The sequence below is a fragment of the Chiloscyllium plagiosum genome, unplaced genomic scaffold (genome assembly GCF_037043375.1).
Source record: "Chiloscyllium plagiosum isolate Xiang-an unplaced genomic scaffold, Cpla_swu_hap1 HiC_scaffold_16, whole genome shotgun sequence".
NCBI lineage: Eukaryota > Metazoa > Chordata > Chondrichthyes > Orectolobiformes > Hemiscylliidae > Chiloscyllium > Chiloscyllium plagiosum.
This window is the reverse complement of record NW_028270154.1, coordinates 8,331,790-8,342,927: the sequence shown is the minus strand read 5'-3', so window position 1 is coordinate 8,342,927 and position 11,138 is coordinate 8,331,790. Positions and strand designations below refer to the sequence as shown.

The 11,138-nt window shown below is 39.6% G+C and overlaps 1 pseudogene; it reads left to right on the top strand.

Moving 5' to 3' along the window:
• The first annotated feature begins 951 nt into the window (after nucleotides 1-951).
• Nucleotides 952-10,868, top strand: LOC122556427 (protocadherin gamma-A7 pseudogene; annotated as a pseudogene).
• The last annotated feature ends 270 nt before the right edge of the window (nucleotides 10,869-11,138 follow it).

Sequence of the window (11,138 nt, the reverse complement as noted above, 5' to 3'; positions counted from 1 at the left end):
TTTCCCCTTCCTCCACCTCACCCCAGTTCCAAACTTCCAGCTCAACTCTGTCCCCATGACTTGTCCTACCTGCCTATCTTCCTTTCCACCAATCCACTCCACCCACCTCTCTGACCTATCACCTTCATCCCACCCCCATTCACCCATTGTACTCTTTGTACCTTCCCCCACCTTCCTCCCTGACCTATGACCTTCATCCCCACCACCACTCACCTATTGTACTCTATGCTACTCTCTCCCCATCCCCAACCCTCCTCTCATTAATCTCTCCACCCTTCAGGCACTCTGCCTCTTTCCTGATGAAGGGCTTTTGCCCGAAACGTCGATTTCCCTGCTCCTCTGATGCTGCCTGAACTGCTATGCTTTTCCAGCACCACGCTAAAGTTCCCCATGGCAACACTAATTTTCGTGGCAATATAGTTGCCGTTGCGAATATAACAATGCACAATGACTTTGTGCCCCCGATGTGGAATTTTAGCAGGTAGCATTATGAAATCATTTAATGTAAAACATTTTGGTGGAGATGGTCATGTTCTACATACTAATGGTGAACAATGAACAAAGGCATAAATCTTTAGTTCTGACAGAATTACTTTCTAATTATGCAACAGCAGGTCAACCATGTTGATCTATCCTGTATAGATGCTCTTGAAAATTGTCAGGAAGCAGAGCTTTTTGGGTCTGAGAAGACAGTGCTCAGGCTCCACAGCAATGTGTGTTAAGAACATTTAAAATAAGGAGATTGTTGCGTGAAAAAAAAATGTGAGAACTGTGGGTGAATAATACTGTTACTAACGCAGTAAAGGCACATATTGGTACTTAGCACATGAAAAAACATGTGCAAGAGCAGAAACAACTAATCATGCATTACCATTGAGCATAGTTAACACAATATATACATTTTAAATAAACAGAAAGGATATTTGGAAAAATGGTATCAATATAACAGTAAAATATACTTCAGATGGTCTCTTTAAAAAGTTTATTCTTATATAAACTTGTATCTTGGTACAATGCTGTGATCACGGGCAAAGGTCTTCAATATAACAAGTGAGTAGAAATGGCAGAAGCATTGGTCATAAGAGAAAACATTGTTAAATGAGTGGAAAAATAATCTGAAGTGATATGAGAAAATGTTGATTATATGCAGTAAATTGTTACTGCCTGAAATGCACTGGCAGTGAGTGTTGTGGAAGCACATTGAATAATTATCACTAAAAATAAGTACATAGCAAATCAAAACACTATATACATACGTGTGTGCTCACACACACGCACACACACATACACCAGGGTCTTCTGCTTGACTGGCTGTAAGAATGCATGCAAGCACTAAGCCTGTGATAACCATTACTTCTCTGGTTCCTTTCTCAGTGAAATCTTGGACCATTGAGAGTGAACATTTCCACTTATAAATTTTAAATGAAACCAGGTAGAAGCTAAACGAGCAAAATGCGTGCATGCTTTCTGAAATGCTCAAATTTCTGTTTATTAGAAATAAGCCAATAGTTGCACTGTAATATCACATTCATCCATATTTTCAGACAAATTGATTAGGTAAATTTGTTTTGTTTTGACAAAACAGAGCCTGTCAGACAGAAATTCAAACTTTTACTAACCATCAGGATGCCTTGGGAACGGTGCAACATTTTGATTATGTGTGTACTGGGCGTTCCTTGGCTCATGTAAGGTAATTTTTCAGCAATTCTTATTATTTCATTTTGTCATGTTGTACAACATTTGTGATTTGTAAGTAAATGCTTCTAATATCTCAGTGGTGAGTATAAATGAACATCTTTATTAATTAAATTCAATATCTTTTGTTGCGTTACGTGACACTATTGCATTACATTCTAATTACAACTCAGTTTGCTTTGATGACATTTATTACAACGTCATGCCTTTTTTGTCAGCACATATGTTGCAAAATGCATGTGCAAAATGTCCCCAAAGAGAGGATTCATTGCATGTGATTTTGAAGAATGGATTTATGACAAAAATAATAGATACATTTCATTATCAACTCTTCAAAAAGGTACAGAGTTCAAATATTATTAAATATGGTGGTCTTCAACCATCGACCATTTAGAACAGAAGAAAACTTGGGGGTGGGGTTGGGGATATGTGTGGGGTGAAGAACACAAACTGTGAACGTGGAGACGACCATAGAATTAGAAACCATTAAAATTCTCCCAATCATCTTGCATCAACCTCAGTTTGATAATCGTCAGTTATCATTGGAAGAAAGAGCAAACTCTGTGGACGATGCAGCACTGCATTCACTTCACTTCTGATTCGAATTTGAAGGAATCCAGACACGAATTCCTTTCCAATGGACGTAAGATTTTGCTTAAAATTGTACACAATGTTTGTGCAGTCAGATACAATATAATAGAATGTACATAATATAATAGAATATATTATACAATGCCAGTATTTTGTACTGAAAAATATGAGTAATATTTACAACAATTTTCAGTATTCTGTAATGATTTCTATGAACATTGATTTTAATGGCAGCATACTCCATGGCATTAAAATTGAAATCAGATCTTTGATATGGTCTCAAATTAAGACATGATCCGAACAGTCCTGCAGAAATGACACATACCATCTGAATTGTATACTGTTAAGCTCAAGGAATACTAATAAAATTTTTCCAAATGGTGGTGCTGCTACTGTATGGATGTTCTGTCCTCATATGCTCCTGGCCGGCTGTATGTTTCTCTCTCTCTCCTTTCCCATGACTTTCTTTCTTTTTCCTTTCATATTCTGACACTGTGCAGAGCGGTGTTAGAGGGCAAGAGCAGAAACAACTAATCATGCATTACCATTAAGCATAGTTAACACAATATATAAATTTTAAAGAAACAAAAAGGATATTTGGAAAAATGGTATCAATATAACAGCAAAATATACTTCAGATGGTCTCTTTAAAAGGTTTATTCTTATATAAACTTTATAACACTTTGCTGCAGATTTTATCAGGTGAAATATATGTTAATTAAAAATTTAGACAGTAAGAGCAGGAATAATCACAATGGACCGAAGAGCCTGCTGTGTCAATCGTTATGATCATGGTTAATCAGCCAACTCAATAACCTATTCCTTCTTCCCCCACCTCTCTACTCCATATTCCGAGACACTTTTAAACACAAGAGCTATATTCACCTCCTTCGTGAAGCTATATATTGTTCTGGCTTCAAATGCTTTCTCTGATAAGCGTTCAACAGGCTTTCCACTCTCTGGAGCAAGACGTTTCTCATCACCTCATTCCTAAATGATTTACCACATAGCCATAGACTATGACCTCAGGTTCTGTATTCACGAGTCACCGGCTACATCTGACTGCATCTACCCTGTCTAGTATTAACAGAATTTTATGTGTTTTAAGTGAGTCACCCCTCATTCAACTGAACTCCAGCGAAAATAATCCTATCCGATTCAACCTCTCCTCCAAGATCCATTCTGCCATTCCAGGAGTCATTCTGGTAAACCTTTGCCACTCTTGTTCTAAAGCAAGATCATCCTGCCTCGCCAAGGCATGGTCGCAGTAAGATATCTCTGCTTCTGAATTCAAATACTTTTGTGACAAAGGTCATTGCACCATTTGCCTTATTTAACAACTTCGGCATCTGAATGATGACATCAATAACTGGTGTCTGCAGATACACATAACTCCTTGCATTCTTCATCTATCATTTTACAGACATTTAAATAACTTAGACCAGTATTTTATAGACATTTAGGTAATTTTAACCTGTATTCCTGCTTTTGCCACTAAAATGAAAAACCTCATATTTTTCCACGTAATGCTGCATGTGTCATTCATTGGTCCACTCACTCAATTTATCCACGTAACACTGCAGCATCTCTGCATCACACTTGCGTGTCATCCTCCCACCAACCATTGTGTAAGGCAAGGACTGAAGGTCCAAGGTAGCTCTAATTCCCTTAAAGATTTTTTTTAAAACAGAGAAGCCATCTTTACGCAGGCAGCAAACTACTTACTGAAATTAAATTGGAGGATGTCATCATGACGATTTAAAACGAACTATGTAATTGCCAAAAGCCAGAGATTCTGAAGTATCACACTTTTGTGTAAATCTATGCATGGCGTGTAATTTCTAAGCGCGTATACCTTTGTTTTTTAATTGTGCACCCAAAATTATAACGGTTTGCACATTGGTCCAGCTATAAACAGTGTTCTTGCAGCTATTGGTTGACACTCTTCGTGTCGCTGTCTACCAATAAAAACTCGAAACGCCGAGATAGATCGACCACCTCCTCCGTCAAGCAAACAACAGAATCCGCGAGGCAGACAGTGCGTGCGCTAACAGTCGGTGGACATGCTCTATCGAGCTCCCCAGATTATATCCTTACATTTCTCGTTGCGATAACAGTATATGGGTATGCTGTTGAATAATTGCTGTGATATACGAAGCAAGTCAATATAATCTATTTTACGATATTGTGCAACAAAATCCAGCTGAGAGCAATGGCGGAAGCAGTGTTGAGAGAAGCGTTTTTTATATTCTTTCTCTGTGCATCGGAACTGGCGTCGGAGCAGCTTCTCTACTCCATCCGGGAAGAACAGGAGTGTGGGGCCTTTGTTGCGAAGATTTAAGATTAAAGGTTTGGGATTTAAATAATCGCAAGTTTCGGCTGATTTCTGATGACCCAAAAGAATACATGGTAATCAATGTGGAAAATGGTTTCTTATGTGTTAATGAAAGAATTGACAGAGAACAACTTTCCAGTAAAGCTGCTGCGTGTTCCCTTTCTTTCCAAATTGCGCTCGACAATCCTTTGGAAACGTATCGCGTTGCAGTGGAAATACTAGATGTAAATGATAATTCACCCATTTTTTCGAACAAGGAATGCTACCTGCAAATCAATGAGTTAAATGCGCACGGCGCGCGCTTCCCTCTCGAGACCGCGCGTGATCCGGATGTAAGTACAAATACAATTAACACATACCAGATCAGTCCAAACTAGCATTTTGGTATTACTGTGCAGACAAGAAGAGATGGGAGTAAAAGTGGGGAGCTGGTATCAAAGAGGTCTTTGGACCGTGAGCAACAGTGAATGCTTACTCTGGTATTGACGGCCATCGACGGTGGGATTCCGCAGAGATCTGGCACAGCGCGGATCATCATTAATGTCATTGACGCAAATAATAACGCACCCGTCTTCGATCATGAAACTTACAGTGCGACGGTGATGGAAAACATTGCGAATGGCTCTCTGGTGCTAAAGGTTCATGCTGTTGATATGGATGAAGGAATAAACGCTGAGGTAGCATATTCTTTCACCAATTATGTTTCCCAAAATGTTCGCGAGTTGTTCAAATTGGACTCGGTGACTGGAGAGATCAGAATTCAAGGAGTACTGGATTTTGAGGAAACAACTGCTTACGAACTTGACGTCCAAGCTGAGATCTACGCTCCACTGGATTGTTAGCTCGTGTGAATGTTGTGGGCGATATCATTGATACTAACGATAATTACCCTGTGTTGCAAGTAACAGTTTTGTCCAGTGTTGTGCAGGAAGATGCTCCTGCATGGACTGTGGTAGCTCTGATCAGCGTAACGGATTGCGATTCTGGCAAATAGGGAGAAGTGCAGAGCCAAATTCCAGAGAATATATCGTTCAAGATCGAAAAATCTTTAAAGAACAACTATAAATTGGCTACCAATGGCTTTCTAGATCATGAAAATATGCCACTGTATAACATTTTCGTTTCAGCCTGGGACGGAGGGGCCCCTCCTCTTTCAGTAAGTAACTTCATCTTGATTTCGGTAACTGATGTCAATGACAACGCACTACGTTTTACAAAATTGTCATATAACGTCTATCTAATGGAGAGTAATACACCCGGCGCTTCCATATTTGCTGTGAGTGCAAATGATGCTGATTTGATTCAGAATGCGGAAGTCTCTTATTCTATTCTCGACAACCAAAAGCAATAAATACCTTCTTCCGCGTACATCACGATTAATTCCAAAACCGGGAACATTTACGCACTGCGCTCCGACTCTGAGCAACAGAAACATTTTCAGTTGACAGTTCAAGCTCAGGATGCTGGATCACCTCCACTGAGCAGCACTGCCCTTGTAAAAGTTATTATCCTGGATCAAAATGACAACGCACCTTTTATTGTTTCTCCTTTAACTTGGAAGACGTCAGCAAAAGTGACGTGTTCCAAGTAACATATCCAGGGTACCTGGTCACCAAGGTACTTGCGTCTGACGAAGATTCTGGCCAGAACGCAAGGCTTTCCTATCAGTTATTGGAAGCCACTAATCCTGGCCTTTTTACTGTGGGACATCTCTCTGGAGAAATCAGAACAACACGAGCATTTAGTGATCAAGCTATCAGTACAGAAAGATTGGTCCTCCGTGTGAAGGATAATGGACAGCCAAGTCTATCCACTACAGTTACGATCTCCTTTACCGTAATTATCAATATTACTGAGAAATCTTTTGAACGAATTGATAAGCCTGTCGCTTGGAATATTTTTCCGATATAAACAGCTATCTAGTCATCACATTAGGTTCGATTTCCTTTTTATTTCTCATACTCATCAGTTGTTTGCTTATCCTGAGGTATAGACAAGATAGATATATTGCTGCATACTACAGACCCACAGTTTGCTGCTGTCGTCGTAGGAATTTGGATGGTGGCTTGAACTGAAGACCAACAGGACCTGATCCTTTGAGTTACAGCGGGGCCTTTCAGACTGAAACTTATCAATACAGTGTGTGTTTGTCACCAGAATCATCGAAGAGTGACTTTCTCTTTTTGAAACCCTGTCATCCTACATTGCCTTTCAATGAAACGAGTGTGCATGACAGCAACGCAAGAAACTAATCTTCGCAATGAGTTAAATTATCTGTATGACAGGTAGTACTTGTTGGCGAACAATTATTTACTGCATGTTCATTTCTCGGTTAAATTTCCTGCTCAAACATTAATCACTTTATCATTGAAATATTAATGCACTCAAATAACCTGTATCCCTTGGTGTATCCAGACGTGGTCAGTTACAATTATACTTTTGTGTAAGTCCAACATTTTACAGCCATATTATTTACTTGAACGTTTATATGCAAATTGGAGTTTGACCTTTTACTATTTATGTTTTGAATCAAAGAATATCTGTATATTCATTCGCATGCAGTTAAATAAGCTGATGAAATCAAGTTATTATGAGGTATTCTGAATTCCTAACTTTAACTATCTGATGACAGTTTAAACCCATTTACTTCTAACAGTCTATTTCTCCGAAAAAAAAGGAAACTTTCTCGTTAAACGATTAATGTGTACGATTTGTATCGAAGTCTGGTTACAAGTCTATAAAACAGTGATGATTTTGTTTCTTAATTCATGCAGTTTGAATTAACGTGTCAGCTGTTGCGCATTTTGCTGTCTTGTCATCAGTTCCTTCCTCAAAACTCTGTTTGATGTGCTTATCCATAAACAGGTGCAGCCTCAGCCAAGATAGTCAATTGTTAAAATAATACTCGCCTTTATCTGTCAGCATAGAACGTTTCCCTATTACGTAATCAACTACGAGGAAGGAAAATGTAATTAGACAAGTTAATACTTAGTCAGCCTTTGCTCCATCAGAGGTCATTGGCAGTGCATTATATCGCACTTTCTCCCTTACAACACAATGATTCAGCAAAAACAAAACTTACTGGCAGTCAGTCTGAGTTCTGCAAGATCAATGCAAGGTCAATGTTGTGATTGAATTGAGGATAGTCTCTGCAAATACTACTGAACTCCAAAGGTATGGTGATTGGGTCTGACTTCCTATGCCATCAACACACACTTGTCTGATGTAAGTTCAAAAACCCAGAGCAAAAACTGATTCAATGGGAATCAAGGTATATTCTTTTCGACAGAGGAAGTTAGACATAGACAATGAAGATCCTTGTCATTGTTGGGCATGATCTCCGTCATTTCAATCCCAGGCAATGATTGTGGGGATTCCTTAGCGTAGAGTCCCAAGCTCAGATATCTTTATTTACTTCATTAATATACCTGCCTCCGTTATAAAGTCAGAAGTCAGAATGTTTGTTTCTGTTTGTGTAAAATTAAGAATAATTCGGAAATATACTGAAGTAGCCTTTGCCCATTTGCAGAAAGAACTGAACAGCATCTAGACTTGTGCTGGTAAGAAAAAAAGCAGGATTTTAGAGCACAAACTCCAGGCAGCAACCATTTCCAACAAAAGATTATCCAACCATATAACCTTGAATGGAATTCCATCACTGAATAACTCCATAATCCACAACCTGATTTTTAGTATTAACCAGAAACTGAATTGCTCAAGCCATAAAGAGACTGTTTTTGACAGCAGATCGGGGTCTATGACTACTGCAGCAAGCAGTTCTCTCCAAATTCTCCCCAGAGTCCAACCAGCATCCACAATGCACAAATCAGAAATGCAGTGAAATATTTTCAACCGGAATGGATAAGTGAAGCTCCAATAGCATTCCTAAATCTTTGCACTCCATCACAGAAAAAAAGAGTCCTTGTGTAGCATTCTATTTTATACCTTAAATGTTCACTCCACGTCGGGCGTATAATGCCAGAAGGTTTTTAATACTTTTATGAGAAATGGATTTCAGCATTTATTACGTATCTTCAATTACAGTTCAGAAGGACATTTTGATCTATGTTTGTGAATTGTTGAAGTCACTTGGATGTTGACGAGTCTGCAAATGATTAGACAGGAACCTACATTATTTGAATCCCTTGTAACTGAAGTTGCAATGATACGTTTTCAAGTCTGGATGTTGACAGACTTAGAGGCAAACTTGCAGTTTTTGGTTTTCCCAAGAAACTGTTACCATTATACTTACAGATTAGAGTGGTCTCATGTTTAGAAGGAGCAATCTAAGGACGCTTGGTAAATTTTTACAATTCATGTCTTCGATGGTGCATTATGCTGCCACTAATCATCAGTGATAAATGAACTCAATGTCTGTGAAAGTGATGCCAGTTAGACGAGGTGTTTTATCCTGGATGGCTTCATCTTCTTTCATGTTGTTGAAGTTGTGTTCACGCAGGCAATTGCAGAGTATTATATTTCATTGTTGGCATGTTTTTTTTTAGATATTAGACAGGGTTTAGGGTGTCTGGAGTGAGTTACTCACGTTCAGATCCTTATTCTGTGATCTATTCTTGTAGCCAAAATGTTTGCATGGTTGGTTCTGTTTCGTCTTTGGTCAATGGTAATCCGAGTATATTGACAATGAGAGATTCATAGATTGTAAAGCTAGTTTACATGAACGGGATATGATTAGATTGCCTCTTGCTGAAAGTGGTCAAGAAGGATTTGGATATGGCACTTCGGGCTTAAAATTCAAAGAATATTGGGGGAAAAATCAGAACAAGATTTTCAGCTGGATGACCAGCTATTATCAGAATAAATGGCAGAGCAGGCTAAAATTTGTGAACAGCCTATTCATAATCCTCTTTTCTATGTTTCTGCTTTTATTTCCGGTAATTGTGTGCCATCAACCCCCATGTGAGCCCTAACCTGGAAATTGTCCATGTCTTGTTGCTCCTGAGAATGGACTATTTCACTATCTGAGACAAAGCAAAGGCAATCATGATTATGCAATCATCAATGAGCATTCGTACTTCTGACCTTATGGTGGAAACAAGGTCAGAGATGGAGCAGCTGAAGATGGTTCGTTCAAGGTCATCACACTCAAGACTTACTGTACTGATGTGCTCGAGCTGAGCTACCACAATTGTCCAACAGCTACAACAATCTTTATTTGTGCCAAGTGTAATTCAAACCAGCAGTCAGTTTCTCATTGTGTCCCATTAGTTGTAGTTCTGCTAGCATTCCTTGTTGCCACACCTGTTCAACAGCGGCCTGTATGTCAAAAGCGGTAATTCTCACGACTTCTTTGAAATTCAGTGTTTGCCACCTACAAGATGCAGGACACTAACTAAAAATGGCTTATTTTACAGCATATTCCTCCACATCACCCCCACAACATGGAAAACAAGGGCAACAGATTCATGGCTAAGCATGGTTTAAAGTATCCACATGAAGCCAGACAACATCCTAGCTTGAGACCTTATATCTGTTCCTTCACTATCACTGTGCCAGAACGTCTTGAACACCCTTATTCACAGCGCTGTGGGTGCATATCTCCAAGATGGCAGTGGAGTAGCAGCGCAAAATGCGGGCTCCTCAACCCAGGGGCCTGGAGCTCGTCCACTCCATCTCCTTTCCTATTTTGATCTTTCTATGCTTTTTAAAAACTATTTTATATATTATAGTACCTTATCTTTTAGTAGCTTTGATGGAAGCTACCAGGCCCAGCGATGAGATGTCTTCCAGCAACCCAGAATGGTGGTATTGGCCTGGTGCCTGGCAGGGTGGTCTCTGGGTGTGGCAGTCTGCAGTGTGGGTGTCTTTTTTTTGGAGGGCAATTTCAGCTTATCATGGTGCTCTTCTCCAAGTATTACGGTCTTTTTTGTGTCTTTTGGGTATTCTAGCAGACCGGCTTGAAGTCCCAGCGTGGAGGCCTGAGCGTGGAGGTTTTGTACTTCCTTCAGAGGCGAATTCTGAGCCTTCCTGCTGGCCAGGTTGGATGTCCAGTCCCAGTGTGGAAGTCTCTCTCGATGGTGTGTTGGTCTGGGCCCAGCCCCGCATGGCACTTCTCCTGATTTCCGAATGTGCGCTGGACCCAGGAGCCGTTAATTGAACTTTGCTGAACGTTTGTTTTTTTTTCCTTCTTATTTATTATTTCTGTTATTAATTTAGACCCGTGCTATGGCAACTTATATGTAACACGTTTCACTGTTTATTTTAATAAAATAGACGTGACAATAAATTGACAATAGATTTCATTCTATATCTCCTCCCTGTAATGCAACAATTAAAGGAGGTAGCTCACAAACACTTCCTCAACCATTTATGTGAGGCAATGAATGGTGGCGTAATCATTAATGCCCTCATCCCGTGAATGAATACGCTGAGGAAAAACGTGTTTGTTGCAGTGACTGACTGCTTTGCAATTGTATGCGTGCACCATAATGCAGAGTTTCATAGCTCTCAGCTCCATGAGCAGTAGGTTCAGAAATTCTTCTTGAATCCCTAGTGG